Source organism: Paramisgurnus dabryanus, chromosome 9 (assembly GCF_030506205.2).
Source record: "Paramisgurnus dabryanus chromosome 9, PD_genome_1.1, whole genome shotgun sequence".
Taxonomy (NCBI): domain Eukaryota; kingdom Metazoa; phylum Chordata; class Actinopteri; order Cypriniformes; family Cobitidae; genus Paramisgurnus; species Paramisgurnus dabryanus.
Window position 1 is genome coordinate 6,654,554 of NC_133345.1, and position 20,986 is coordinate 6,675,539.

At 47.1% G+C, this 20,986-nt stretch overlaps 44 non-coding genes and 26 pseudogenes across 44 annotated transcripts; all 70 read right to left on the minus strand.

Moving 5' to 3' along the window:
* Positions 1-100: 100 nt before the first annotated feature.
* On the minus strand, positions 101-219 carry LOC135726906 (5S ribosomal RNA; annotated as a pseudogene).
* Positions 220-339: 120 nt separating this feature from the next.
* LOC135724983 (5S ribosomal RNA) lies at positions 340-458 on the minus strand. Its single transcript, XR_010524638.1, has one exon. It is a non-coding gene; the product is annotated as a 5S ribosomal RNA (ribosomal RNA).
* Positions 459-584: 126 nt separating this feature from the next.
* On the minus strand, positions 585-703 carry LOC135723177 (5S ribosomal RNA). The gene has a single exon (XR_010522887.1). It is a non-coding gene; the product is annotated as a 5S ribosomal RNA (ribosomal RNA).
* Positions 704-828: 125 nt separating this feature from the next.
* On the minus strand, positions 829-947 carry LOC135723178 (5S ribosomal RNA). The gene has a single exon (XR_010522888.1). It is a non-coding gene; the product is annotated as a 5S ribosomal RNA (ribosomal RNA).
* A 125-nt stretch (positions 948-1,072) lies between these two features.
* LOC135723180 (5S ribosomal RNA) lies at positions 1,073-1,191 on the minus strand. Its single transcript, XR_010522890.1, has one exon. It is a non-coding gene; the product is annotated as a 5S ribosomal RNA (ribosomal RNA).
* A 125-nt stretch (positions 1,192-1,316) lies between these two features.
* LOC135725530 (5S ribosomal RNA) lies at positions 1,317-1,435 on the minus strand (annotated as a pseudogene).
* A 125-nt stretch (positions 1,436-1,560) lies between these two features.
* On the minus strand, positions 1,561-1,679 carry LOC135725720 (5S ribosomal RNA; annotated as a pseudogene).
* A 120-nt stretch (positions 1,680-1,799) lies between these two features.
* LOC135726126 (5S ribosomal RNA) lies at positions 1,800-1,918 on the minus strand (annotated as a pseudogene).
* A 126-nt stretch (positions 1,919-2,044) lies between these two features.
* On the minus strand, positions 2,045-2,163 carry LOC135723181 (5S ribosomal RNA). The gene has a single exon (XR_010522891.1). It is a non-coding gene; the product is annotated as a 5S ribosomal RNA (ribosomal RNA).
* Positions 2,164-2,289: 126 nt separating this feature from the next.
* LOC135723446 (5S ribosomal RNA) lies at positions 2,290-2,408 on the minus strand. Its single transcript, XR_010523151.1, has one exon. It is a non-coding gene; the product is annotated as a 5S ribosomal RNA (ribosomal RNA).
* A 125-nt stretch (positions 2,409-2,533) lies between these two features.
* LOC135723182 (5S ribosomal RNA) lies at positions 2,534-2,652 on the minus strand. The gene has a single exon (XR_010522892.1). It is a non-coding gene; the product is annotated as a 5S ribosomal RNA (ribosomal RNA).
* Positions 2,653-2,777: 125 nt separating this feature from the next.
* On the minus strand, positions 2,778-2,896 carry LOC135725497 (5S ribosomal RNA; annotated as a pseudogene).
* Positions 2,897-3,016: 120 nt separating this feature from the next.
* LOC135724985 (5S ribosomal RNA) lies at positions 3,017-3,135 on the minus strand. The gene has a single exon (XR_010524640.1). It is a non-coding gene; the product is annotated as a 5S ribosomal RNA (ribosomal RNA).
* Positions 3,136-3,261: 126 nt separating this feature from the next.
* Positions 3,262-3,380, minus strand: LOC135725977 (5S ribosomal RNA; annotated as a pseudogene).
* A 125-nt stretch (positions 3,381-3,505) lies between these two features.
* LOC135726907 (5S ribosomal RNA) lies at positions 3,506-3,624 on the minus strand (annotated as a pseudogene).
* Positions 3,625-3,744: 120 nt separating this feature from the next.
* On the minus strand, positions 3,745-3,863 carry LOC135724986 (5S ribosomal RNA). Its single transcript, XR_010524641.1, has one exon. It is a non-coding gene; the product is annotated as a 5S ribosomal RNA (ribosomal RNA).
* Positions 3,864-3,989: 126 nt separating this feature from the next.
* Positions 3,990-4,108, minus strand: LOC135723183 (5S ribosomal RNA). Its single transcript, XR_010522893.1, has one exon. It is a non-coding gene; the product is annotated as a 5S ribosomal RNA (ribosomal RNA).
* Positions 4,109-4,233: 125 nt separating this feature from the next.
* LOC135723184 (5S ribosomal RNA) lies at positions 4,234-4,352 on the minus strand. Its single transcript, XR_010522894.1, has one exon. It is a non-coding gene; the product is annotated as a 5S ribosomal RNA (ribosomal RNA).
* A 125-nt stretch (positions 4,353-4,477) lies between these two features.
* LOC135723185 (5S ribosomal RNA) lies at positions 4,478-4,596 on the minus strand. The gene has a single exon (XR_010522895.1). It is a non-coding gene; the product is annotated as a 5S ribosomal RNA (ribosomal RNA).
* A 125-nt stretch (positions 4,597-4,721) lies between these two features.
* On the minus strand, positions 4,722-4,840 carry LOC135725531 (5S ribosomal RNA; annotated as a pseudogene).
* Positions 4,841-4,965: 125 nt separating this feature from the next.
* On the minus strand, positions 4,966-5,084 carry LOC135725721 (5S ribosomal RNA; annotated as a pseudogene).
* A 120-nt stretch (positions 5,085-5,204) lies between these two features.
* On the minus strand, positions 5,205-5,323 carry LOC135726127 (5S ribosomal RNA; annotated as a pseudogene).
* Positions 5,324-5,449: 126 nt separating this feature from the next.
* Positions 5,450-5,568, minus strand: LOC135723538 (5S ribosomal RNA). Its single transcript, XR_010523239.1, has one exon. It is a non-coding gene; the product is annotated as a 5S ribosomal RNA (ribosomal RNA).
* A 126-nt stretch (positions 5,569-5,694) lies between these two features.
* On the minus strand, positions 5,695-5,813 carry LOC135723187 (5S ribosomal RNA). Its single transcript, XR_010522896.1, has one exon. It is a non-coding gene; the product is annotated as a 5S ribosomal RNA (ribosomal RNA).
* A 125-nt stretch (positions 5,814-5,938) lies between these two features.
* On the minus strand, positions 5,939-6,057 carry LOC135723188 (5S ribosomal RNA). Its single transcript, XR_010522897.1, has one exon. It is a non-coding gene; the product is annotated as a 5S ribosomal RNA (ribosomal RNA).
* A 126-nt stretch (positions 6,058-6,183) lies between these two features.
* Positions 6,184-6,302, minus strand: LOC135726316 (5S ribosomal RNA; annotated as a pseudogene).
* A 125-nt stretch (positions 6,303-6,427) lies between these two features.
* Positions 6,428-6,546, minus strand: LOC135723189 (5S ribosomal RNA). The gene has a single exon (XR_010522898.1). It is a non-coding gene; the product is annotated as a 5S ribosomal RNA (ribosomal RNA).
* A 125-nt stretch (positions 6,547-6,671) lies between these two features.
* On the minus strand, positions 6,672-6,790 carry LOC135723539 (5S ribosomal RNA). The gene has a single exon (XR_010523240.1). It is a non-coding gene; the product is annotated as a 5S ribosomal RNA (ribosomal RNA).
* A 126-nt stretch (positions 6,791-6,916) lies between these two features.
* On the minus strand, positions 6,917-7,035 carry LOC135723190 (5S ribosomal RNA). The gene has a single exon (XR_010522899.1). It is a non-coding gene; the product is annotated as a 5S ribosomal RNA (ribosomal RNA).
* A 125-nt stretch (positions 7,036-7,160) lies between these two features.
* LOC135724299 (5S ribosomal RNA) lies at positions 7,161-7,279 on the minus strand. Its single transcript, XR_010523967.1, has one exon. It is a non-coding gene; the product is annotated as a 5S ribosomal RNA (ribosomal RNA).
* Positions 7,280-7,405: 126 nt separating this feature from the next.
* On the minus strand, positions 7,406-7,524 carry LOC135723192 (5S ribosomal RNA). Its single transcript, XR_010522901.1, has one exon. It is a non-coding gene; the product is annotated as a 5S ribosomal RNA (ribosomal RNA).
* A 125-nt stretch (positions 7,525-7,649) lies between these two features.
* Positions 7,650-7,768, minus strand: LOC135724439 (5S ribosomal RNA). Its single transcript, XR_010524104.1, has one exon. It is a non-coding gene; the product is annotated as a 5S ribosomal RNA (ribosomal RNA).
* A 126-nt stretch (positions 7,769-7,894) lies between these two features.
* On the minus strand, positions 7,895-8,013 carry LOC135723193 (5S ribosomal RNA). Its single transcript, XR_010522902.1, has one exon. It is a non-coding gene; the product is annotated as a 5S ribosomal RNA (ribosomal RNA).
* A 125-nt stretch (positions 8,014-8,138) lies between these two features.
* Positions 8,139-8,257, minus strand: LOC135725498 (5S ribosomal RNA; annotated as a pseudogene).
* A 120-nt stretch (positions 8,258-8,377) lies between these two features.
* On the minus strand, positions 8,378-8,496 carry LOC135725191 (5S ribosomal RNA). The gene has a single exon (XR_010524836.1). It is a non-coding gene; the product is annotated as a 5S ribosomal RNA (ribosomal RNA).
* Positions 8,497-8,622: 126 nt separating this feature from the next.
* LOC135723194 (5S ribosomal RNA) lies at positions 8,623-8,741 on the minus strand. Its single transcript, XR_010522903.1, has one exon. It is a non-coding gene; the product is annotated as a 5S ribosomal RNA (ribosomal RNA).
* Positions 8,742-12,746: 4,005 nt separating this feature from the next.
* On the minus strand, positions 12,747-12,865 carry LOC135754871 (5S ribosomal RNA; annotated as a pseudogene).
* A 120-nt stretch (positions 12,866-12,985) lies between these two features.
* LOC135755938 (5S ribosomal RNA) lies at positions 12,986-13,104 on the minus strand. The gene has a single exon (XR_010535832.2). It is a non-coding gene; the product is annotated as a 5S ribosomal RNA (ribosomal RNA).
* A 125-nt stretch (positions 13,105-13,229) lies between these two features.
* LOC135754006 (5S ribosomal RNA) lies at positions 13,230-13,348 on the minus strand. The gene has a single exon (XR_010533958.2). It is a non-coding gene; the product is annotated as a 5S ribosomal RNA (ribosomal RNA).
* A 125-nt stretch (positions 13,349-13,473) lies between these two features.
* LOC135754005 (5S ribosomal RNA) lies at positions 13,474-13,592 on the minus strand (annotated as a pseudogene).
* Positions 13,593-13,712: 120 nt separating this feature from the next.
* Positions 13,713-13,831, minus strand: LOC135754004 (5S ribosomal RNA). The gene has a single exon (XR_010533956.2). It is a non-coding gene; the product is annotated as a 5S ribosomal RNA (ribosomal RNA).
* A 126-nt stretch (positions 13,832-13,957) lies between these two features.
* On the minus strand, positions 13,958-14,076 carry LOC135755622 (5S ribosomal RNA). Its single transcript, XR_010535524.2, has one exon. It is a non-coding gene; the product is annotated as a 5S ribosomal RNA (ribosomal RNA).
* A 125-nt stretch (positions 14,077-14,201) lies between these two features.
* On the minus strand, positions 14,202-14,320 carry LOC135754003 (5S ribosomal RNA; annotated as a pseudogene).
* A 125-nt stretch (positions 14,321-14,445) lies between these two features.
* Positions 14,446-14,564, minus strand: LOC135756998 (5S ribosomal RNA). The gene has a single exon (XR_012337538.1). It is a non-coding gene; the product is annotated as a 5S ribosomal RNA (ribosomal RNA).
* A 125-nt stretch (positions 14,565-14,689) lies between these two features.
* On the minus strand, positions 14,690-14,808 carry LOC135754534 (5S ribosomal RNA; annotated as a pseudogene).
* A 120-nt stretch (positions 14,809-14,928) lies between these two features.
* On the minus strand, positions 14,929-15,047 carry LOC135756039 (5S ribosomal RNA; annotated as a pseudogene).
* Positions 15,048-15,173: 126 nt separating this feature from the next.
* On the minus strand, positions 15,174-15,292 carry LOC135755182 (5S ribosomal RNA). The gene has a single exon (XR_010535099.2). It is a non-coding gene; the product is annotated as a 5S ribosomal RNA (ribosomal RNA).
* Positions 15,293-15,417: 125 nt separating this feature from the next.
* Positions 15,418-15,536, minus strand: LOC135754511 (5S ribosomal RNA; annotated as a pseudogene).
* A 120-nt stretch (positions 15,537-15,656) lies between these two features.
* Positions 15,657-15,775, minus strand: LOC135756990 (5S ribosomal RNA; annotated as a pseudogene).
* Positions 15,776-15,897: 122 nt separating this feature from the next.
* On the minus strand, positions 15,898-16,016 carry LOC135756882 (5S ribosomal RNA). The gene has a single exon (XR_012337649.1). It is a non-coding gene; the product is annotated as a 5S ribosomal RNA (ribosomal RNA).
* Positions 16,017-16,141: 125 nt separating this feature from the next.
* LOC135756201 (5S ribosomal RNA) lies at positions 16,142-16,260 on the minus strand (annotated as a pseudogene).
* A 125-nt stretch (positions 16,261-16,385) lies between these two features.
* On the minus strand, positions 16,386-16,504 carry LOC135754002 (5S ribosomal RNA; annotated as a pseudogene).
* Positions 16,505-16,624: 120 nt separating this feature from the next.
* Positions 16,625-16,743, minus strand: LOC135755434 (5S ribosomal RNA). Its single transcript, XR_010535340.2, has one exon. It is a non-coding gene; the product is annotated as a 5S ribosomal RNA (ribosomal RNA).
* A 126-nt stretch (positions 16,744-16,869) lies between these two features.
* Positions 16,870-16,988, minus strand: LOC135754001 (5S ribosomal RNA). The gene has a single exon (XR_010533953.2). It is a non-coding gene; the product is annotated as a 5S ribosomal RNA (ribosomal RNA).
* A 125-nt stretch (positions 16,989-17,113) lies between these two features.
* Positions 17,114-17,232, minus strand: LOC135754377 (5S ribosomal RNA). The gene has a single exon (XR_010534321.2). It is a non-coding gene; the product is annotated as a 5S ribosomal RNA (ribosomal RNA).
* A 125-nt stretch (positions 17,233-17,357) lies between these two features.
* Positions 17,358-17,476, minus strand: LOC135753999 (5S ribosomal RNA). Its single transcript, XR_010533951.1, has one exon. It is a non-coding gene; the product is annotated as a 5S ribosomal RNA (ribosomal RNA).
* Positions 17,477-17,601: 125 nt separating this feature from the next.
* On the minus strand, positions 17,602-17,720 carry LOC135753998 (5S ribosomal RNA). Its single transcript, XR_010533950.1, has one exon. It is a non-coding gene; the product is annotated as a 5S ribosomal RNA (ribosomal RNA).
* Positions 17,721-17,845: 125 nt separating this feature from the next.
* On the minus strand, positions 17,846-17,964 carry LOC135753997 (5S ribosomal RNA; annotated as a pseudogene).
* A 120-nt stretch (positions 17,965-18,084) lies between these two features.
* On the minus strand, positions 18,085-18,203 carry LOC135755658 (5S ribosomal RNA; annotated as a pseudogene).
* Positions 18,204-18,329: 126 nt separating this feature from the next.
* Positions 18,330-18,448, minus strand: LOC135755726 (5S ribosomal RNA). Its single transcript, XR_010535627.2, has one exon. It is a non-coding gene; the product is annotated as a 5S ribosomal RNA (ribosomal RNA).
* Positions 18,449-18,573: 125 nt separating this feature from the next.
* Positions 18,574-18,692, minus strand: LOC135756608 (5S ribosomal RNA). The gene has a single exon (XR_012337448.1). It is a non-coding gene; the product is annotated as a 5S ribosomal RNA (ribosomal RNA).
* Positions 18,693-18,817: 125 nt separating this feature from the next.
* On the minus strand, positions 18,818-18,936 carry LOC135754870 (5S ribosomal RNA). The gene has a single exon (XR_010534798.2). It is a non-coding gene; the product is annotated as a 5S ribosomal RNA (ribosomal RNA).
* Positions 18,937-19,060: 124 nt separating this feature from the next.
* LOC135753996 (5S ribosomal RNA) lies at positions 19,061-19,179 on the minus strand (annotated as a pseudogene).
* A 120-nt stretch (positions 19,180-19,299) lies between these two features.
* Positions 19,300-19,418, minus strand: LOC135753995 (5S ribosomal RNA). Its single transcript, XR_010533947.2, has one exon. It is a non-coding gene; the product is annotated as a 5S ribosomal RNA (ribosomal RNA).
* Positions 19,419-19,544: 126 nt separating this feature from the next.
* LOC135753994 (5S ribosomal RNA) lies at positions 19,545-19,663 on the minus strand. Its single transcript, XR_010533946.2, has one exon. It is a non-coding gene; the product is annotated as a 5S ribosomal RNA (ribosomal RNA).
* A 126-nt stretch (positions 19,664-19,789) lies between these two features.
* Positions 19,790-19,908, minus strand: LOC135755965 (5S ribosomal RNA). The gene has a single exon (XR_010535859.2). It is a non-coding gene; the product is annotated as a 5S ribosomal RNA (ribosomal RNA).
* A 125-nt stretch (positions 19,909-20,033) lies between these two features.
* On the minus strand, positions 20,034-20,152 carry LOC135756071 (5S ribosomal RNA). Its single transcript, XR_012337539.1, has one exon. It is a non-coding gene; the product is annotated as a 5S ribosomal RNA (ribosomal RNA).
* Positions 20,153-20,278: 126 nt separating this feature from the next.
* LOC135755419 (5S ribosomal RNA) lies at positions 20,279-20,397 on the minus strand (annotated as a pseudogene).
* A 125-nt stretch (positions 20,398-20,522) lies between these two features.
* LOC135756607 (5S ribosomal RNA) lies at positions 20,523-20,641 on the minus strand. The gene has a single exon (XR_012337588.1). It is a non-coding gene; the product is annotated as a 5S ribosomal RNA (ribosomal RNA).
* A 125-nt stretch (positions 20,642-20,766) lies between these two features.
* LOC135756100 (5S ribosomal RNA) lies at positions 20,767-20,885 on the minus strand (annotated as a pseudogene).
* Between the last annotated feature and the right edge of the window lie 101 nt (positions 20,886-20,986).

Here is a 20,986-nt window from a genome sequence, read left to right on the forward strand (position 1 = left end):
CTTCAAGACTTATGTGGCAACGCCATGACATCAGTGAACGCTTACAGAAAGATCGCATTCATGGGAAAAAATGACATAAAAAAATAATTAATTAATTAAATGCTTAGAGCACCTGGTATTCTCAGGCGGTCTCCCATCCAAGTACTAACCAGGCCCGACCCTGCTTGGCTTACGAGATCAGACGAGAGCGGGCGTGCTCAGGATGGCGTGGTCGTAAGCGAGTGCTGACTTGATTCGAGAGACACTTCAAAACTAATGTGGCAACGCCATGCCATGGGAGAACGCTTACAGAAAGGACGCATTCATGGGAAAAATGACATAAATAATTAATTAATTTAATTCTTACAGCACCAGGTATTCCCAGGCGGTCTCCCATCCAAGTACTAACCAGGCCCGACCCTGCTTGGCTTCCGAGATCAGACGAGAGCGGGCGTGCTCAGGGTGGTGTGGCCGTAAACGAGTGCTGACTCGATTCGAGAGACACTTCAAGGCTAATGTGGCAACGCAATGACATCGGTAAATGGTTACAGAAAGGACGCATTCATGGGAAAAAATGACATAAAAAAAATAATTAATTAATTAAATGCTTACAGCACCTGGTATTCCCAGGCGGTCTCCCATCCAAGTACTAACCAGGCCCGACCCTGCTTGGCTTCCGAGATCAGACGAGAGCGGGCGTGCTCAGGGTGGTGTGGCCGTAAGCGAGTGCTGACTCGATTCGAGAGACACTTCAAGGCTAATGTGGCAACGCAATGACATCGGTAAATGGTTACAGAAAGGACGCATTCATGGGAAAATATGACATAAATAAATATTTAATTAATTAAATGCTTACAGCACCTGGTATTCCCAGGCGGTCTCCCATCCAAGTACTAACCAGGCCCGACCCTGCTTGGCTTCCGAGATCAGACGAGAGCGGGCGTGCTCAGGGTGGTGTGGCCGTAAGCGAGTGCTGACTCGCTTCGATAGACACTTCAAGACTTATGTGGCAACGACATGACATCAGTGAACGCTTACAGAAAGATCGCATTCATGGGAAAAAATGACATAAAAAAATAATTAATTAATTAAATGCTTACAGCACCTGGTATTCCCAGGCGGTCTCCCATCCAAGTACTAACCAGGCCCGACCCTGCTTGGCTTCCGAGATCAGACGAGAGCGGGCGTGCTCAGGGTGGTGTGGCCGTAAGCGAGTGCTGACTCGATTCGAGAGACACTTCAAGGCTAATGTGGCAACGCAATGACATCGGTAAATGGTTACAGAAAGGACGCATTCATGGGAAAAAATGACATAAAAAAATAATTAATTAATTAAATGCTTACAGCACCTGGTATTCCTAGGCGGTCTCCCATCCAAGTACTAACCAGGCCCGACCCTGCTTGGCTTCCGAGATCAGACGAGAGCGGGCGTGCTTAGGGTGGTGTGGCCGTAAGCGAGTGCTGACTCGCTTCGATAGACACTTCAAGACTTATGTGGCAACGCCATGACATCAGTGAACGCTTACAGAAAGATCGCATTCATGGGAAAAAATGACATAAAAAAATAATTAATTAATTAAATGCTTACAGCACCTGGTATTCCCAGGCGGTCTCCCATCCAAGTACTAACCAGGCCCGACCCTGCTTGGCTTACGAGATCAGACGAGAGCGGGCGTGCTCAGGGTGGCGTGGCCGTAAGCGAGTGCTGACTTGATTCGAGAGACACTTCAAAACTAATGTGGCAACGCCATGCCATGGGAGAACGCTTACAGAAAGGACGCATTCATGGGAAAAATGACATAAATAATTAATTAATTTAATTCTTACAGCACCAGGTATTCCCAGGCGGTCTCCCATCCAAGTACTAACCAGGCCCGACCCTGCTTGGCTTCCGAGATCAGACGAGAGCGGGCGTGCTCAGGGTGTTGTGGCCGTAAACGAGTGCTGACTCGATTCGAGAGACACTTCAAGGCTAATGTGGCAACGCAATGACATCGGTAAATGGTTACAGAAAGGACGCATTCATGGGAAAAAATGACATAAAAAAAATAATTAATTAATTAAATGCTTACAGCACCTGGTATTCCCAGGCGGTCTCCCATCCAAGTACTAACCAGGCCCGACCCTGCTTGGCTTCCGAGATCAGACGAGAGCGGGCGTGCTCAGGGTGGTGTGGCCGTAAGCGAGTGCTGACTCGATTCGAGAGACACTTCAAGGCTAATGTGGCAACGCAATGACATCGGTAAATGGTTACAGAAAGGACGCATTCATGGGAAAAAATGACATAAAAAAAATTATTAATTAATTAAATGCTTACAGCACCTGGTATTCCCAGGCGGTCTCCCATCCAAGTACTAACCAGGCCCGACCCTGCTTGGCTTCCGAGATCAGACGAGAGCGGGCGTGCTCAGGGAGGTGTGGCCGTAAGCGAGTGCAGACTCGATTCGAGAGACACTTCAAAACTAATGTGGCAACGCCATGCCATGGGAGAACGCTTACAGAAAGGACGCATTCATGGGAAAATATGACATAAATAAATATTTAATTAATTAAATGCTTACAGCACCTGGTATTCCCAGGCGGTCTCCCATCCAAGTACTAACCAGGCCCGACCCTGCTTGGCTTCCGAGATCAGACGAGAGCGGGCGTGCTCAGGGTGGTGTGGCCGTAAGCGAGTGCCGACTCGAATCGACAGACACTTCAAGACTTATGTGGCAACGCCATGACATCAGTGAACGCTTACAGAAAGAACGCATTCATGGGAAAAAATGACATAAATAAATATTTAATTAATTAAATGCTTACAGCACCTGGTATTCCCAGGCAATCTCCCATCCAAGTACTAACCAGGCCCGACCCTGCTTGGCTTCCGAGATCAGACGAGAGCGGGCGTGCTCAGGGTGGTGTGGCCGTAAGCGAGTGCGGACTTGATTCGAGAGACACTTCAAAACTAATGTGGCAACGGCATGCCATGGGAGAACGCTTACAGAAAGGACGCATTCATGGGAAAAATGACATAAAAAATTAATTAATTAAATTCTTACAGCACCAGGTATTCCCAGGCGGTCTCCCATCCAAGTACTAACCAGGCCCGACCCTGCTTGGCTTCCGAGATCAGACGAGAGCGGGCGTGCTCAGGGTGGTGTGGCCGTAAACGAGTGCTGACTCGATTCGAGAGACACTTCAAGGCTAATGTGGCAACGCAATGACATCGGTAAATGGTTACAGAAAGGACGCATTCATGGGAAAAAATGACATAAAAAAAATAATTAATTAATTAAATGCTTACAGCACCTGGTATTGCCAGGCAGTCTCCCATCCAAGTACTAACCAGGCCCGACCCTGCTTGGCTTCCGAGATCAGACGAGAGCGGGCGTGCTCAGGGTGGTGTGGCCGTAAGCGAGTGCTGACTCGCTTCGATAGACACTTCAAGACTTATGTGGCAACGCCATGACATCAGTGAACGCTTACAGAAAGATCGCATTCATGGGAAAAAATGACATAAAAAAATAATTAATTAATTAAATGCTTAGAGCACCTGGTATTCTCAGGCGGTCTCCCATCCAAGTACTAACCAGGCCCGACCCTGCTTGGCTTACGAGATCAGACGAGAGCGGGCGTGCTCAGGATGGCGTGGTCGTAAGCGAGTGCTGACTTGATTCGAGAGACACTTCAAAACTAATGTGGCAACGCCATGCCATGGGAGAACGCTTACAGAAAGGACGCATTCATGGGAAAAATGACATAAATAATTAATTAATTTAATTCTTACAGCACCAGGTATTCCCAGGCGGTCTCCCATCCAAGTACTAACCAGGCCCGACCCTGCTTGGCTTCCGAGATCAGACGAGAGCGGGCGTGCTCAGGGTGGTGTGGCCGTAAACGAGTGCTGACTCGATTCGAGAGACACTTCAAGGCTAATGTGGCAACGCAATGACATCGGTAAATGGTTACAGAAAGGACGCATTCATGGGAAAAAATGACATAAAAAAAATAATTAATTAATTAAATGCTTACAGCACCTGGTATTCCCAGGCGGTCTCCCATCCAAGTACTAACCAGGCCCGACCCTGCTTGGCTTCCGAGATCAGACGAGAGCGGGCGTGCTCAGGGTGGTGTGGCCGTAAGCGAGTGCTGACTCGATTCGAGAGACACTTCAAGGCTAATGTGGCAACGCAATGACATCGGTAAATGGTTACAGAAAGGACGCATTCATGGGAAAATATGACATAAATAAATATTTAATTAATTAAATGCTTACAGCACCTGGTATTCCCAGGCGGTCTCCCATCCAAGTACTAACCAGGCCCGACCCTGCTTGGCTTCCGAGATCAGACGAGAGCGGGCGTGCTCAGGGTGGTGTGGCCGTAAGCGAGTGCTGACTCGCTTCGATAGACACTTCAAGACTTATGTGGCAACGACATGACATCAGTGAACGCTTACAGAAAGATCGCATTCATGGGAAAAAATGACATAAAAAAATAATTAATTAATTAAATGCTTACAGCACCTGGTATTCCCAGGCGGTCTCCCATCCAAGTACTAACCAGGCCCGACCCTGCTTGGCTTCCGAGATCAGACGAGAGCGGGCGTGCTCAGGGTGGTGTGGCCGTAAGCGAGTGCTGACTCGATTCGAGAGACACTTCAAGGCTAATGTGGCAACGCAATGACATCGGTAAATGGTTACAGAAAGGACGCATTCATGGGAAAAAATGACATAAAAAAATAATTAATTAATTAAATGCTTACAGCACCTGGTATTCCTAGGCGGTCTCCCATCCAAGTACTAACCAGGCCCGACCCTGCTTGGCTTCCGAGATCAGACGAGAGCGGGCGTGCTTAGGGTGGTGTGGCCGTAAGCGAGTGCTGACTCGCTTCGATAGACACTTCAAGACTTATGTGGCAACGCCATGACATCAGTGAACGCTTACAGAAAGATCGCATTCATGGGAAAAAATGACATAAAAAAATAATTAATTAATTAAATGCTTACAGCACCTGGTATTCCCAGGCGGTCTCCCATCCAAGTACTAACCAGGCCCGACCCTGCTTGGCTTACGAGATCAGACGAGAGCGGGCGTGCTCAGGGTGGCGTGGCCGTAAGCGAGTGCTGACTTGATTCGAGAGACACTTCAAAACTAATGTGGCAACGCCATGCCATGGGAGAACGCTTACAGAAAGGACGCATTCATGGGAAAAATGACATAAATAATTAATTAATTTAATTCTTACAGCACCAGGTATTCCCAGGCGGTCTCCCATCCAAGTACTAACCAGGCCCGACCCTGCTTGGCTTCCGAGATCAGACGAGAGCGGGCGTGCTCAGGGTGTTGTGGCCGTAAACGAGTGCTGACTCGATTCGAGAGACACTTCAAGGCTAATGTGGCAACGCAATGACATCGGTAAATGGTTACAGAAAGGACGCATTCATGGGAAAAAATGACATAAAAAAAATAATTAATTAATTAAATGCTTACAGCACCTGGTATTCCCAGGCGGTCTCCCATCCAAGTACTAACCAGGCCCGACCCTGCTTGGCTTCCGAGATCAGACGAGAGCGGGCGTGCTCAGGGTGGTGTGGCCGTAAACGAGTGCTGACTCGATTCGAGAGACACTTCAAGGCTAATGTGGCAACGCAATGACATCGGTAAATGGTTACAGAAAGGACGCATTCATGGGAAAAAATGACATAAAAAAAATAATTAATTAATTAAATGCTTACAGCACCTGGTATTCCCAGGCGGTCTCCCATCCAAGTACTAACCAGGCCCGACCCTGCTTGGCTTCCGAGATCAGACGAGAGCGGGCGTGCTCAGGGTGGTGTGGCCGTAAGCGAGTGCTGACTCGCTTCGAAAGACACTTCAAGACTTATGTGGCAACGCCATGACATCAGTGAACGCTTACAGAAAGATCGCATTCATGGGAAAAAATGACATAAAAAAATAATTAATTAATTAAATGCTTACAGCACCTGGTATTCCCAGGCGGTCTCCCATCCAAGTACTAACCAGGCCCGACCCTGCTTGGCTTCCGAGATCAGACGAGAGCGGGCGTGCTCAGGGTGGTGTGGCCGTAAGCGAGTGCTGACTCGATTCGAGAGACACTTCAAGGCTAATGTGGCAATGCAATGACATCGGTAAATGGTTACAGAAAGGACGCATTCATGGGAAAAAATGACATAAAAAAAATTATTAATTAATTAAATGCTTACAGCACCTGGTATTCCCAGGCGGTCTCCCATCCAAGTACTAACCAGGACCGACCCTGCTTGGCTTCCGAGATGAGACGAGAGCGGGCGTGCTCAGGGTGGTGTGGCCGTAAGCGAGTGCAGACTCGATTCGAGAGACACTTCAAAACTAATGTGGCAACGCCATGCCATGGGAGAACGCTTACAGAAAGGACGCATTCATGGGAAAATATGACATAAATAAATATTTAATTAATTAAATGCTTACAGCACCTGGTATTCCCAGGCGGTCTCCCATCCAAGTACTAACCAGGCCCGACCCTGCTTGGCTTCCGAGATCAGACGAGAGCGGGCGTGCTCAGGGTGGTGTGGCCGTAAGCGAGTGCAGACTCGAATCGACAGACACTTCAAGACTTATGTGGCAACGCCATGACATCAGTGAACGCTTACAGAAAGAACGCATTCATGGGAAAAAATGACATAAATAAATATTTAATTAATTAAATGCTTACAGCACCTGGTATTCCCAGGCGGTCTCCCATCCAAGTACTAACCAGGCCCGACCCTGCTTGGCTTCCGAGATCAGACGAGAGCGGGCGTGCTCAGGGTGGTGTGGCCGTAAACGAGTGCTGACTCGATTCGAGAGACACTTCAAGGCTAATGTGGCAACGCAATGACATCGGTAAATGGTTACAGAAAGGACGCATTCATGGGAAAAAATGATATAAAAAAAATAATTAATTAATTAAATGCTTACAGCACCTGGTATTCCCAGGCGGTCTCCCATCCAAGTACTAACCAGGCCCGACCCTGCTTGGCTTCCGAGATCAGACGAGAGCGGGCGTGCTCAGGGTGGTGTGGCCGTAAGCGAGTGCTGACTCGCTTCGATAGACACTTCAAGACTTATGTGGCAACGCCATGACATCAGTGAACGCTTACAGAAAGATCGCATTCATGGGAAAAAATGACATAAAAAAATAATTAATTAATTAAATGCTTACAGCACCTGGTATTCCCAGGAGGTCTCCCATCCAAGTACTAACCAGGCCCGACCCTGCTTGGCTTACGAGATCAGACGAGAGCGGGCGTGCTCAGGGTGGTGTGGCCGTAAGCGAGTGCTGACTCGATTCGAGAGACACTTCAAGGCTAATGTGGCAACGCAATGACATCGGTAAATGGTTACAGAAAGGACGCATTCATGGGAAAAAATGACATAAAAAAAATAATTAATTAATTAAATGCTTACAGCACCTGGTATTCCCAGGCGGTCTCCCATCCAAGTACTAACCAGGCCCGACCCTGCTTGGCTTCCGAGATCAGACGAGAGCGGGCGTGCTCAGGGTGGTGTGGCCGTAAGCGAGTGCTGACTCGCTTCGATAGACACTTCAAGACTTATGTGGCAACGCCATGACATCAGTGAACGCTTACAGAAAGGTCGCATTCATGGGAAAAAATGACATAAAAAATAATTTATTAATATAAATGCTTACAGAACCTGGTATTCCCAGGCGGTCTCCCATCCAAGTACTAACCAGGCCCGACCCTGCTTGGCTTCCGAGATCAGACGAGAGCGGGCGTGCTCAGGGTGGTGTGGCCGTAAGCGAGTGCTGACTCGATTCGAGAGACACTTCAAGGCTAATGTGGCAACGCAATGACATCGGTAAATGGTTGCAGAAAGGACGCATTCATGGGAAAAAATGACATAAAAAAAATTATTAATTAATTAAATGCTTACAGCACCTGGTATTCCCAGGCGGTCTCCCATCCAAGTACTAACCAGGCCCGACCCTGCTTGGCTTCCGAGATCAGACGAGAGCGGGCGTGCTCAGGGTGGTGTGGCCGTAAGCGAGTGCCGACTCGAATCGACAGACACTTCAAGACTTATGTGGCAACGCCATGACATCAGTGAACGCTTACAGAAAGAACGCATTCATGGGAATAAATGACATAAATAAATATTTAATTAATTAAATGCTTACAGCACCTGGTATTCCCAGGCAATCTCCCATCCAAGTACTAACCAGGCCCGACCCTGCTTGGCTTCCGAGATCAGACGAGAGCGGGCGTGCTCAGGGTGGTGTGGCCGTAAGCGAGTGCGGACTTGATTCGAGAGACACTTCAAAACTAATGTGGCAACGGCATGCCATGGGAGAACGCTTACAGAAAGGACGCATTCATGGGAAAAATGACATAAAAAATTAATTAATTAAATTCTTACAGCACCAGGTGTTCCCAGGCGGTCTCCCATCCAAGTACTAACCAGGCCCGACCCTGCTTGGCTTCCGAGATCAGACGAGAGCGGGCGTGCTCAGGGTGGTGTGGCCGTAAACGAGTGCTGACTCGATTCGAGAGACACTTCAAGGCTAATGTGGCAACGCAATGACATCGGTAAATGGTTACAGAAAGGACGCATTCATGGGAAAAAATGACATAAAAAAAATTATTAATTAATTAAATGCTTACAGCACCTGGTATTCCCAGGCGGTCTCCCATCCAAGTACTAACCAGGCCCGACCCTGCTTGGCTTCCGAGATCAGACGAGAGCGGGCGTGCTCAGGGTGGTGTGGCCGTAAGCGAGTGCTGACTCGCTTCGATAGACACTTCAAGACTTATGTGGCAACGCCATGACATCAGTGAACGCTTACAGAAAGGTCGCATTCATGGGAAAAAATGACATAAAAAAATAATTTATTAATATAAATGCTTACAGCACCTGGTATTCCCAAGCAAGTTCCCCTCCAAGTACCTAAGCGATCGTCAGCCGTCCAATGGTTGAGCAGAGCTGAGCAGCGATCAGCCAATGGTTGAGCAATGCTGAGCAGCGACAGCCAATGGTTGAGCAATGCTGAGCAGAGCTCGCGCTCAACGGACCAATCATTGAGCGAGGATCGGAAAACGTCATCTAATTTATTCAGGACTGGTAAATATTCACATTGGAGTCGGTGTCATTGAGGAGCGATTCGACTGTGTTTATTTACTCACACAGGTACGTTTGTTATGTTTGTGTGCCAAGTAGTGAATGAAACACGATATGTTTTTTGATAATTTGCCTGATATTCAAGGTTTTACATGATAATATCTCGTTAGCGCCGTACTGACACCACCGATTGACTAGGCTAGCACCACTTGTTTACATTAAAATAGCTAAGTTTGATATCTGAAATGCGTTTAAAATGCGACCAGATTATTGATTTTACATGTTGAGACCTTGACAAATGTATTATTACTTTGTGGACTCGAAATGTAAAGCTTAAATATGGTTATATTAAATAATATATATTTTATATTAAACGAATGCACTGAAAATGAATTAATGAGCTGCCAGTCGCCGATGAAATGACCTAAAAATCCCTGGAAATTCTTCAAAAACGTGATCAGACTCACTTCTTAAGACCATAGAGATGTTGTTACAACAGTGTGGAGTTTAAATTCACTGTGTAAATATGCTTTAGAAGTGTAAACTTGTCAATGATCAATGTGATCATATGGAACAGACTGACTGTTAAAATACCACATAATGAATGTTCTGCATTGTTTTTATAGATTCTCAAGGGAAGATCTACAACGACGGCCAGGGCACCATGCAGTACGTCACCAGCATGCTGAATGAGTGGGGTCAGTTCTTGACCACGGTGGTGGTGGAGTCCGGGTCCGAGCGGTGTTACGCACACATGGCCAGAGGTCTGGTCGCCAGCTTTTGCCGTGCCAACGCTCCTGCTCCAAAGGTTGTGTACGAGGACAACAACTGCTGTCGGTGAGTTCAATAACAGTTGAAACCTATGATGAAATGGATAATTAAACATGTAACACACCTACACAAAATGTCATGATATCATTTTCAGTGACAACGGATTCAGAACAGCCCAGAAGACCAAGTTTGCTGCATGAGGTACGCTCAGGCAGCACATGTGACCGAGGACAGTCGACTGCTCTACCTCCTCCTCCAAGATGCTGAAGAACCGAGCACCGGACAATCAGCTAACCTCCCCCAGCCAGGTCACGGCTTCTTTGAAGGGACAGTATAAGAGGATTGCAGAGTGAGTCCGAGACAACCCCATCCTCGGCGGTCTCCCCACTCCACTGCCCAACTTGAACGCCAAGTCCTTTTCGACCTTCACTGCCACGGAGGAGAAAAATGCCAACTACGGGGTGATGGTACTGTTGAAGGTGATGCCTCACCTGAAAGTGCTGTCTGATGCACCGTTCCCGGAAGCTCCTGTGCTGCCAACATCCCTCACAACGCCAGACCGGCCTCAGGTCCAATACCAGCACGTTCATCACGAGGCTGGAAAAAGGCGTGGTGAGAAGCGGGGGTAAGTTGTCAAAAGCACTTTGTTTCACCTGTTGGCTGTGGAGAGCAAATAGCACACATGTCATATCAATACTCATTACATGTTTATTTTATATTTCCAGATTATTTGTTGAAGAGCCAAAGCCTGTGTCTTCTGTGAACCAGCCCGTTCAGCCCATGGCGTCGTCCTCCTCCACTCGGCCAAAGCCTGCTGTGCCCACCACCATTCTGCCAAGGCCTGCTGCGTCCACCCACCTCCGGCCAAAGCCTGCTGTGCCCACCTATGGATCACCCCGTATCGTCAGCACCCATACTGCTGGTTTTCCCCGCACAGCCGCAGGTTCCCCCGTCTTGTTTCGTGGGCCATCGTGCAGCCAGGAGCTTTGTACCTCCAGCACCAACAGTCAAGGCATTCATGCCGAATAAGTCCTTGCAGCCATGTGGGGCTTGCCACATGGCTAATTGTGGTGGACAGTGGAAGAGGTACACACCTTCCAAGGACAAAGTGGCTGAAAGCACCCAGAAGATATTTTCCTACTGTCCATACACTGGGAAATCCACAACATCTGGGTTTGACAATGTGGTGTACGAGTTAGAAAAGAGGAGAACTGTGTAAATAACTATAAATAACTGTGTAAATAACTTACCTGTGTGATGCCACTTCTCCTGTGCCATCTGTAGGAGAGAGAAAAAGGCTTGTTTGTTTGTTTGTTTGTTTGTTTAAGGCTTCAGCAAGTACAATCTATTTATTTATATAGTTCAAAAGTAAAAAAAATGCACTTTACAGTTTTGCTTAAGAATGTTCTTGTATTTGTTTTTATTATGATTTATGTTGCTGTTAAAGTGCACTTTGTAGTATCTTTTTTTTTATACAAACATGTTCTGGCCTATGTTCGATATCAAGGCCAATCTAACCTCATTAATTTTAACTTTAATCAGTTCCGACCTAACACAATCAGTTTACATACCCTTTAGTGGTTGTTCATGTTCAGATAATCTGTGTTTTTGTCATGCGTGTTGTTTGTTTGTCTTTGTCAGCTTCATATCTTTGTGATGTTTGTATGTCTTTGTCTGCTTATGTTTAACCAAAGTTTGCCAAAGGAAACACACAAAAAAATGTAACAGACAGGAATTGCTTGAGCCTTTATTTGTTGATTGGTGATCTGAGTTTTTGGATAATCCTGTTTGGATAAACCGGGCTTTGGCCTGTACAAACCAATTGTTAATTTTTATCTTAAGTACAAGTTTGTGTTTTTAATTGTTAAAGGTATTGCAGAGGATTTTCTTTTTCCAGGTGGATCATCAAGACTATTGGTCCTCTTAGTTGTCAATCAGGAGTGTTGCGCAATTGCATTTTTTTTTAAAAGTGGAGAAGGTGGTTCTTTTCTAAAATTCGAGAAAATCCTCTGTTACACCTTTAAGTGTTTTTGATTCTTATTAATGTTATTTATGTGTGCGTGTCCTTGTGATGTTTGTATGTCTGTCAGCTCCATGTTTAACTAAATGTTTGCAAATGGTAGTAAATGTTTGTCTCTCATCCTGTCTCGTGTTCTAGCTCGTAGATCTGTACCTTGTTGTGGTGAGAGACCTTTAAACTAAACAGATCTTGTTTACTTGTGTTTTCATGCATTGCTTTTTAAATGAAACACATTCTGGGTGAAAAATAAAAGTTGTAAAGGTATTTCAAGTGTGTTGGAGTCTCTGTACTGTATGCTTGGGTTTCAGAAGGGGTGGGATAGTGTAAAAAAAACATTTAAGCAATTAAAAGTCTTCCAGACAAAGTGAGAGTAAATTAATACAGTACAACCTTTCCTAATTCAGCCCAAAAAATGTAACACTTGCACACTTTTTCACTTGACTATATGAATCTCATCACCAGCTACATCAACTCAACCTATGAAAATAATAAACAAAACATTCAACAGATTAGTGGATTTTAATAAATTAGGCCTGTAAATGTACAATTTATATAAACAACACTTCAGTAGTTGACACCATCCGTTTTGATCACTTTCGATCGATCCCAGGGTTGAGCAATATGTACTTGCAGGGGTCATGAGCCATTCCCAGGCGGTCTCCCATCCAAGTACTAACCAGGCCCGACACTGCTTGGCTTCCGAGATCAGACGAGAGCGGGCGTGCTCAGGGTGGTGTGGCCGTAAGCGAGTGCCGACTCGAATCGACAGACACTTCAAGACTTATGTGGCAACGCCATGACATCAGTGAACGCTTACAGAAAGAACGCATTCATGGGAAAAAATGACATAAATAAATATTTAATTAATTAAATGCTTACAGCACCTGGTATTCCCAGGCAATCTCCCATCCAAGTACTAACCAGGCCCGACCCTGCTTGGCTTCCGAGATCAGACGAGAGCGGGCGTGCTCAGGGTGGTGTGGCCGTAAGCGAGTGCATACTTGATTCGAGAGACACTTCAAAACTAATGTGGCAACGGCATGCCATGGGAGAACGCTTACAGAAAGGACGCATTCATGGGAAAAATGACATAAAAAATTAATTAATTAAATTCTTACAGCACCAGGTATTCCCAGGCGGTCTCCCATCCAAGTACTAACCAGGCCCGACCCTGCTTGGCTTCCGAGATCAGACGAGAGCGGGCGTGCTCAGGGTGGTGTGGCCGTAAACGAGTTCTGACTCGATTCGAGAGACACTTCAAGGCTAATGTGACAACGCAATGACATCGGTAAATGGTTACAGAAAGGACGCATTCATGGGAAAAAATGACATAAAAAAATAATTAATTAATTAAATGCTTACAGCACCTGGTATTCCCAGGCGGTCTCCCATCCAAGTACTAACCAGGCCCGACTCTGCTTGGCTTCCGAGATCAGACGAGAGCGGGCGTGCTCAGGGTGGTGTGGCCGTAAGCGAGTGCTGACTCGCTTCGATAGACACTTCAAGACTTATGTGGCAACGCCATGACATCAGTGAACGCTTACAGAAAGATCGCATTCATGGGAAAAAATGACATAAAAAAATAATTAATTAATTAAATGCTTAGAGCACCTGGTATTCCCAGGCGGTCTCCCATCCAAGTACTAACCAGGCCCGACCCTGCTTGGCTTACGAGATCAGACGAGAGCGGGCGTGCTCAGGGTGGCGTGGCCGTAAGCGAGTGCTGACTTGATTCGAGAGACACTTCAAAACTAATGTGGCAACGCCATGCCATGGGAGAACGCTTACAGAAAGGACGCATTCATGGGAAAAATGACATAAATAATTAACTAATTTAATTCTTACAGCACCAGGTATTCCCAGGCGGTCTCCCATCCAAGTACTAACCAGGCCCGACCCTGCTTGGCTTCCGAGATCAGACGAGAGCGGGCGTGCTCAGGGTGGTGTGGCCGTAAACGAGTGCTGACTCGATTCGAGAGACACTTCAAGGCTAATGTGGCAACGCAATGACATCGGTAAATGGTTACAGAAAGGATGCATTCATGGGAAAAAATGACATAAAAAAAATAATTAATTAATTAAATGCTTACAGCACCTGGTATTCCCAGGCGGTCTCCCATCCAAGTACTAACCAGGCCCGACCCTGCTTGGCTTCCGGGATCAGACGAGAGCGGGCGTGCTCAGGGTGGTGTGGCCGTAAGCGAGTGCTGACTCGATTCGAGAGACACTTCAAGGCTAATGTGGCAACGCAATGACATCGGTAAATGGTTACAGAAAGGACGCATTCATGGGAAAATATGACATAAATAAATATTTAATTAATTAAATGCATACAGCAACTGGTATTCCCAGGCGGTCTCCCATCCAAGTACTAACCAGGCCCGACCCTGCTTGGCTTCCGAGATCAGACGAGAGCGGGCGTGCTCAGGGTGGTGTGGCCGTAAGCGAGTGCTGACTCGCTTCGATAGACACTTCAAGACTTATGTGGCAACGCCATGACATCGGTGAACGCTTACAGAAAGATCGCATTCATGGGAAAAAATGACATAAAAAAATAATTAATTAATTAAATGCTTACAGCACCTGGTATTCCCAGGCGGTCTCCCATCCAAGTACTAACCAGGCCCGACCCTGCTTGGCTTCCGAGATCAGACGAGAGCGGGCGTGCTCAGGGTGGTGTGGCCGTAAGCGAGTGCCGACTCGAATCGACAGACACTTCAAGACTTATGTGGCAACGCCATGACATCAGTGAACGCTTACAGAAATAACGCATTCATGGGAAAAAATGACATAAATAAATATTTAATTAATTAAATGCTTACAGCACCTGGTATTCCCAGGCAATCTCCCATCCAAGTACTAACCAGGCCCGACCCTGCTTGGCTTCCGAGATCAGACGAGAGCGGGCGTGCTCAGGGTGGTGTGGCCGTAAGCGAGTGCGGACTTGATTCGAGAGACACTTCAAAACTAATGTGGCAACGGCATGCCATGGGAGAACGCTTTCAGAAAGGACGCATTCATGGGAAAAATGACATAAAAAATTAATTAATTAAATTCTTACAGCACCAGGTATTCCCAGGCGGTCTCCCATCCAAGTACTAACCAGGCCCGACCCTGCTTGGCTTCCGAGATCAGACGAGAGCGGGCGTGCTCAGGGTGGTGTGACCGTAAACAAGTGCTGACTCGATTCGAGAGACACTTCAAGGCTAATGTGGCAACGCAATGACATCGGTAAATGGTTACAGAAAGGACGCATTCATGGGAAAAAAGGACATAAAAAAAATAATTAATTAATTAAATGCTTACAGCACCTGGTATTCCCAGGCGGTCTCCCATCCAAGTACTAACCAGGCCCGACCCTGCTTGGCTTCCGAGATCAGACGAGAGCGGGCTTGCTCAGGGTGGTGTGGCCGTAAGCGAGTGCTGACTCGCTTCGATAGACACTTCAAGACTTATGTGGCAACGCCATGACATCAGTGAACGCTTACAGAAAGATCGCATTCATGGGAAAAAATGACATAAAAAAATAATTAATTAATTAAATGCTTAGAGCACCTGGTATTCCCAGGCGGTCTCCCATCCAAGTACTAACCAGGCCCGACCCTGCTTGGCTTACGAGATCAGACGAGAGCGGGCGTGCTCAGGGTGGCGTGGCCGTAAGCGAGTGCTGACTTGATTCGAGAGACACTTCAAAACTAATGTGGCAACGCCATGCCATGGGAGAACGCTTACAGAAAGGACGCATTCATGGGAAAAATGACATAAATAATTAATTAATTTAATTCTTACAGCACCAGGTATTCCCAGGCGGTCTCCCATCCAAGTACTAACCAGGCCCGACCCTGCTTGGCTTCCGAGATCAGACGAGAGCGGGCGTGCTCAGGGTGGTGTGACCGTAAACGAGTGCTGACTCGATTCGAGAGACACTTCAAGGCTAATGTGGCAACGCAATGACATCGGTAAATGGTTACAGAAAGGACGCATTCATGGGAAAAAATGACATAAAAAAAATAATTAATTAATTGCTTACAGCACCTGGTATTCCCAGGCGGTCTCCCATCCAAGTACTAACCAGGCCCGACCCTGCTTGGCTTCCGAGATCAGACGAGAGCGGGCTTGCTCAGGGTGGTGTGGCCATAAGCGAGTGCTGACTCGCTTCGATAGACACTTCAAGACTTATGTGGCAACGCCATGACATCAGTGAACGCTTACAGAAAGATCGCATTCATGGGAAAAAATGACATAAAAAAATAATTAATTAATTAAATGCTTAGAGCACCTGGTATTCCCAGGCGGTCTCCCATCCAAGTACTAACCAGGCCCGACCCTGCTTGGCTTCCGAGATCAGACGAGAGCGGGCGTGCTCAGGGTGGTGTGGCCGTAAGCGAGTGCTGACTCGCTTCGATAGACACTTCAAGACTTATGTGGCAACGCCATGACATCAGTGAACGCTTACAGAAAGATCGCATTCATGGGAAAAAATGACATAAAAAAATAATTAATTAATTAAATGCTTAGAGCACCTGGTATTCCCAGGCGGTCTCCCATCCAAGTACTAACCAGGCCCGACCCTGCTTGGCTTACGAGATCAGACGAGAGCGGGCGTGCTCAGGGTGGCGTGGCCGTAAGCGAGTGCTGACTTGATTCGAGAGACACTTCAAAACTAATGTGGCAACGCCATGCCATGGGAGAACGCTTACAGAAAGGACGCATTCATGGGAAAAATGACATAAATAATTAATTAATTTAATTCTTACAGCACCAGGTATTCCCAGGCGGTCTCCCATCCAAGTACTAACCAGGCCCGACCCTGCTTGGCTTCCGAGATCAGACGAGAGCGGGCGTGCTCAGGGTGGTGTGGCCGTAAACGAGTGCTGACTCGATTCGAGAGACACTTCAAGGCTAATGTGGCAACGCAATGACATCGGTAAATGGTTACAGAAAGGACGCATTCATGGGAAAAAATGACATAAAAAAAATAATTAATTAATTAAATGCTTACAGCACCTGGTATTCCCAGGCGGTCTCCCATCCAAGTACTAACCAGGCCCGACCCTGCTTGGCTTCCGGGATCAGACGAGAGCGGGCGTGCTCAGGGTGGTGTGGCCGTAAGCGAGTGCTGACTCGATTCGAGAGACACTTCAAGGCTAATGTGGCAACGCAATGACATCGGTAAATGGTTACAGAAAGGACGCATTCATGGGAAAATATGACATAAATAAATATTTAATTAATTAAATGCTTACAGCACCTGGTATTCCCAGGCGGTCTCCCATCCAAGTACTAACCAGGCCCGACCCTGCTTGGCTTCCGAGATCAGACGAGAGCGGGCGTGCTCAGGGTGGTGTGGCCGTAAGCGAGTGCTGACTCGCTTCGATAGACACTTCAAGACTTATGTGGCAACGCCATGACATCGGTGAACGCTTACAGAAAGATCGCATTCATGGGAAAAAATGACATAAAAAAATAATTAATTAATTAAATGCTTACAGCACCTGGTATTCCCAGGCGGTCTCCCATCCAAGTACTAACCAGGCCCGACCCTGCTTGGCTTCCGAGATCAGACGAGAGCGGGCGTGCTCAGGGTGGTGTGGCCGTAAGCGAGTGCTGACTCGATTCGAGAGACACTTCAAGGCTAATGTGGCAACGCCATGCCATGGGAGAACGCTTACAGAAAGGACGCATTCATGGGAAAATATGACATAAATAAATATTTAATTAATTAAATGCTTACAGCACCTGGTATTCCCAGGCGGTCTCCCATCCAAGTACTAACCAGGCCCGACCCTGCTTGGCTTCCGAGATCAGACGAGAGCGGGCGTGCTCAGGGTGGTGTGGCCGTAAGCGAGTGCCGACTCGAATCGACAGACACTTCAAGACTTATGTGGCAACGCCATGACATCAGTGAACGCTTACAGAAATAACGCATTCATGGGAAAAAATGACATAAATAAATATTTAATTAATTAAATGCTTACAGCACCTGGTATTCCCAGGCAATCTCCCATCCAAGTACTAACCAGGCCCGACCCTGCTTGGCTTCCGAGATCAGACGAGAGCGGGCGTGCTCAGGGTGGTGTGGCCGTAAGCGAGTGCGGACTTGATTCGAGAGACACTTCAAAACTAATGTGGCAACGGCATGCCATGGGAGAACGCTTTCAGAAAGGACGCATTCATGGGAAAAATGACATAAAAAATTAATTAATTAAATTCTTACAGCACCAGGTATTCCCAGGCGGTCTCCCATCCAAGTACTAACCAGGCCCGACCCTGCTTGGCTTCCGAGATCAGACGAGAGCGGGCGTGCTCAGGGTGGTGTGACCGTAAACGAGCGCTGACTCGATTCGAGAGACACTTCAAGGCTAATGTGGCAACGCAATGACATCGGTAAATGGTTACAGAAAGGACGCATTCATGGGAAAAAATGACATAAAAAAAATAATTAATTAATTAAATGCTTACAGCACCTGGTATTCCCAGGCGGTCTCCCATCCAAGTACTAACCAGGCCCGACCCTGCTTGGCTTCCGAGATCAGACGAGAGCGGGCGTGCTCAGGGTGGTGTGGCCGTAAGCGAGTGCTGACTCGCTTCGATAGACACTTCAAGACTTATGTGGCAACGACATGACATCAGTGAACGCTTACAGAAAGATCGCATTCATGGGAAAAAATGACATAAAAAAATAATTAATTAATTAAATGCTTACAGCACCTGGTATTCCCAGGAGGTCTCCCATCCAAGTACTAACCAGGCCCGACCCTGCTTGGCTTCCGAGATCAGACGAGAGCGGGCGTGCTCAGGGTGGTGTGGCCGTAAGCGAGTGCTGACTCGATTCGAGAGACACTTCAAGGCTAATGTGGCAACGCAATGACATCGGAAAATGGTTACAGAAAGGACGCATTCATGGGAAAAAATGACATAAAAAAATAATTAATTAATTAAATGCTTACAGCACCTGGTATTCCCAGGCGGTCTCCCATCCAAGTACTAACCAGGCCCGACCCTGCTTGGCTTCCGAGATCAGAAGAGAGCGGGAGTGCTTAGGGTGGTGTGGCCGTAAGCGAGTGCTGACTCGCTTCGATAGACACTTCAAGACTTATGTGGCAACGCCATGACATCAGTGAACGCTTACAGAAAGATCGCATTCATGGGAAAAAATGACATAAAAAATAATTAATTAATTAAATGCTTACAGCACCTGGTATTCCCAGGCGGTCTCCCATCCAAGTACTAACCAGGCCCGACCCTGCTTGGCTTACGAGATCAGACGAGAGCGGGCGTGCTCAGGGTGGCGTGGCCGTAAGCGAGTGCTGACTTGATTCGAGAGACACTTCAAAACTAATGTGGCAACGCCATGCCATGGGAGAACGCTTACAGAAAGGACGCATTCATGGGAAAAATGACATAAATAATTAATTAATTTAATTCTTACAGCACCAGGTATTCCCAGGCGGTCTCCCATCCAAGTACTAACCAGGCCCGACCCTGCTTGGCTTCCGAGATCAGACGAGAGCGGGCGTGCTCAGGGTGGTGTGGCCGTAAACGAGTGCTGACTCGATTCGAGAGACACTTCAAGTCTAATGTGGCAACGCAATGACATCGGTAAATGGTTACAGAAAGGACGCATTCATGGGAAAAAATGACATAAAAAAAATAATTAATTAATTAAATGCTTACAGCACCTGGTATTCCCAGGCGGTCTCCCATCCAAGTACTAACCAGGCCAGACCCTGCTTGGCTTCCGAGATCAGATGAGAGCGGGCGTGCTCAGGGTGGTGTGGCCGTAAACGAGTGCTGACTCGATTCGAGAGACACTTCAAGGCTAATGTGGCAACGCAATGACATCGGTAAATGGTTACAGAAAGGACGCATTCATGGGAAAAAATGACATAAAAAAAATAATTAATTAATTAAATGCTTACAGCACCTGGTATTCCCAGGCGGTCTCCCATCCAAGTACTAACCAGGCCCGACCCTGCTTGGCTTCCGAGATCAGACGAGAGCGGGCGTGCTCAGGGTGGTGTGGCCGTAAGCGAGTGCTGACTCGCTTCGAAAGACACTTCAAGACTTATGTGGCAACGCCATGACATCAGTGAACGCTTACAGAAAGATCGCATTCATGGGAAAAAATGACATAAAAAAATAATTAATTAATTAAATGCTTACAGCACCTGGTATTCCCAGGCGGTCTCCCATCCAAGTACTAACCAGGCCCGACCCTGCTTGGCTTCCGAGATCAGACGAGAGCGGGCGTGCTCAGGGTGGTGTGGCCGTAAGCGAGTGCTGACTCGATTCGAGAGACACTTCAAGGCTAATGTGGCAATGCAATGACATCGGTAAATGGTTACAGAAAGGACGCATTCATGGGAAAAAATGACATAAAAAAAAATATTAATTAATTAAATGCTTACAGCACCTGGTATTCCCAGGCGGTCTCCCATCCAAGTACTAACCAGGACCGACCCTGCTTGGCTTCCGAGATGAGACGAGAGCGGGCGTGCTCAGGGTGGTGTGGCCGTAAGCGAGTGCAGACTCGATTCGAGAGACACTTCAAAACTAATGTGGCAACGCCATGCCATGGGAGAACGCTTACAGAAAGGACGCATTCATGGGAAAATATGACATAAATAAATATTTAATTAATTAAATGCTTACAGCACCTGGTATTCCCAGGCGGTCTCCCATCCAAGTACTAACCAGGCCCGACTCTGCTTGGCTTCCGAGATCAGACGAGAGCGGGCGTGCTCAGGGTGGTGTGGCCGTAAGCGAGTGCAGACTCGAATCGACAGACACTTCAAGACTTATGTGGCAACGCCATGACATCAGTGAACGCTTACAGAAAGAACGCATTCATGGGAAAAAATGACATAAATAAATATTTAATTAATTAAATGCTTACAGCACCTGGTATTCCCAGGCAATCTCCCATCCAAGTACTAACCAGGCCCGACCCTGCTTGGCTTCCGAGATCAGACGAGAGCGGGCGTGCTCAGGGTGGTGTGGCCGTAAGCGAGTGCGGACTTGATTCGAGAGACACTTCAAAACTAATGTGGCAACGGCATGCCATGGGAGAACGCTTACAGAAAGGACGCATTCATGGGAAAAATGACAT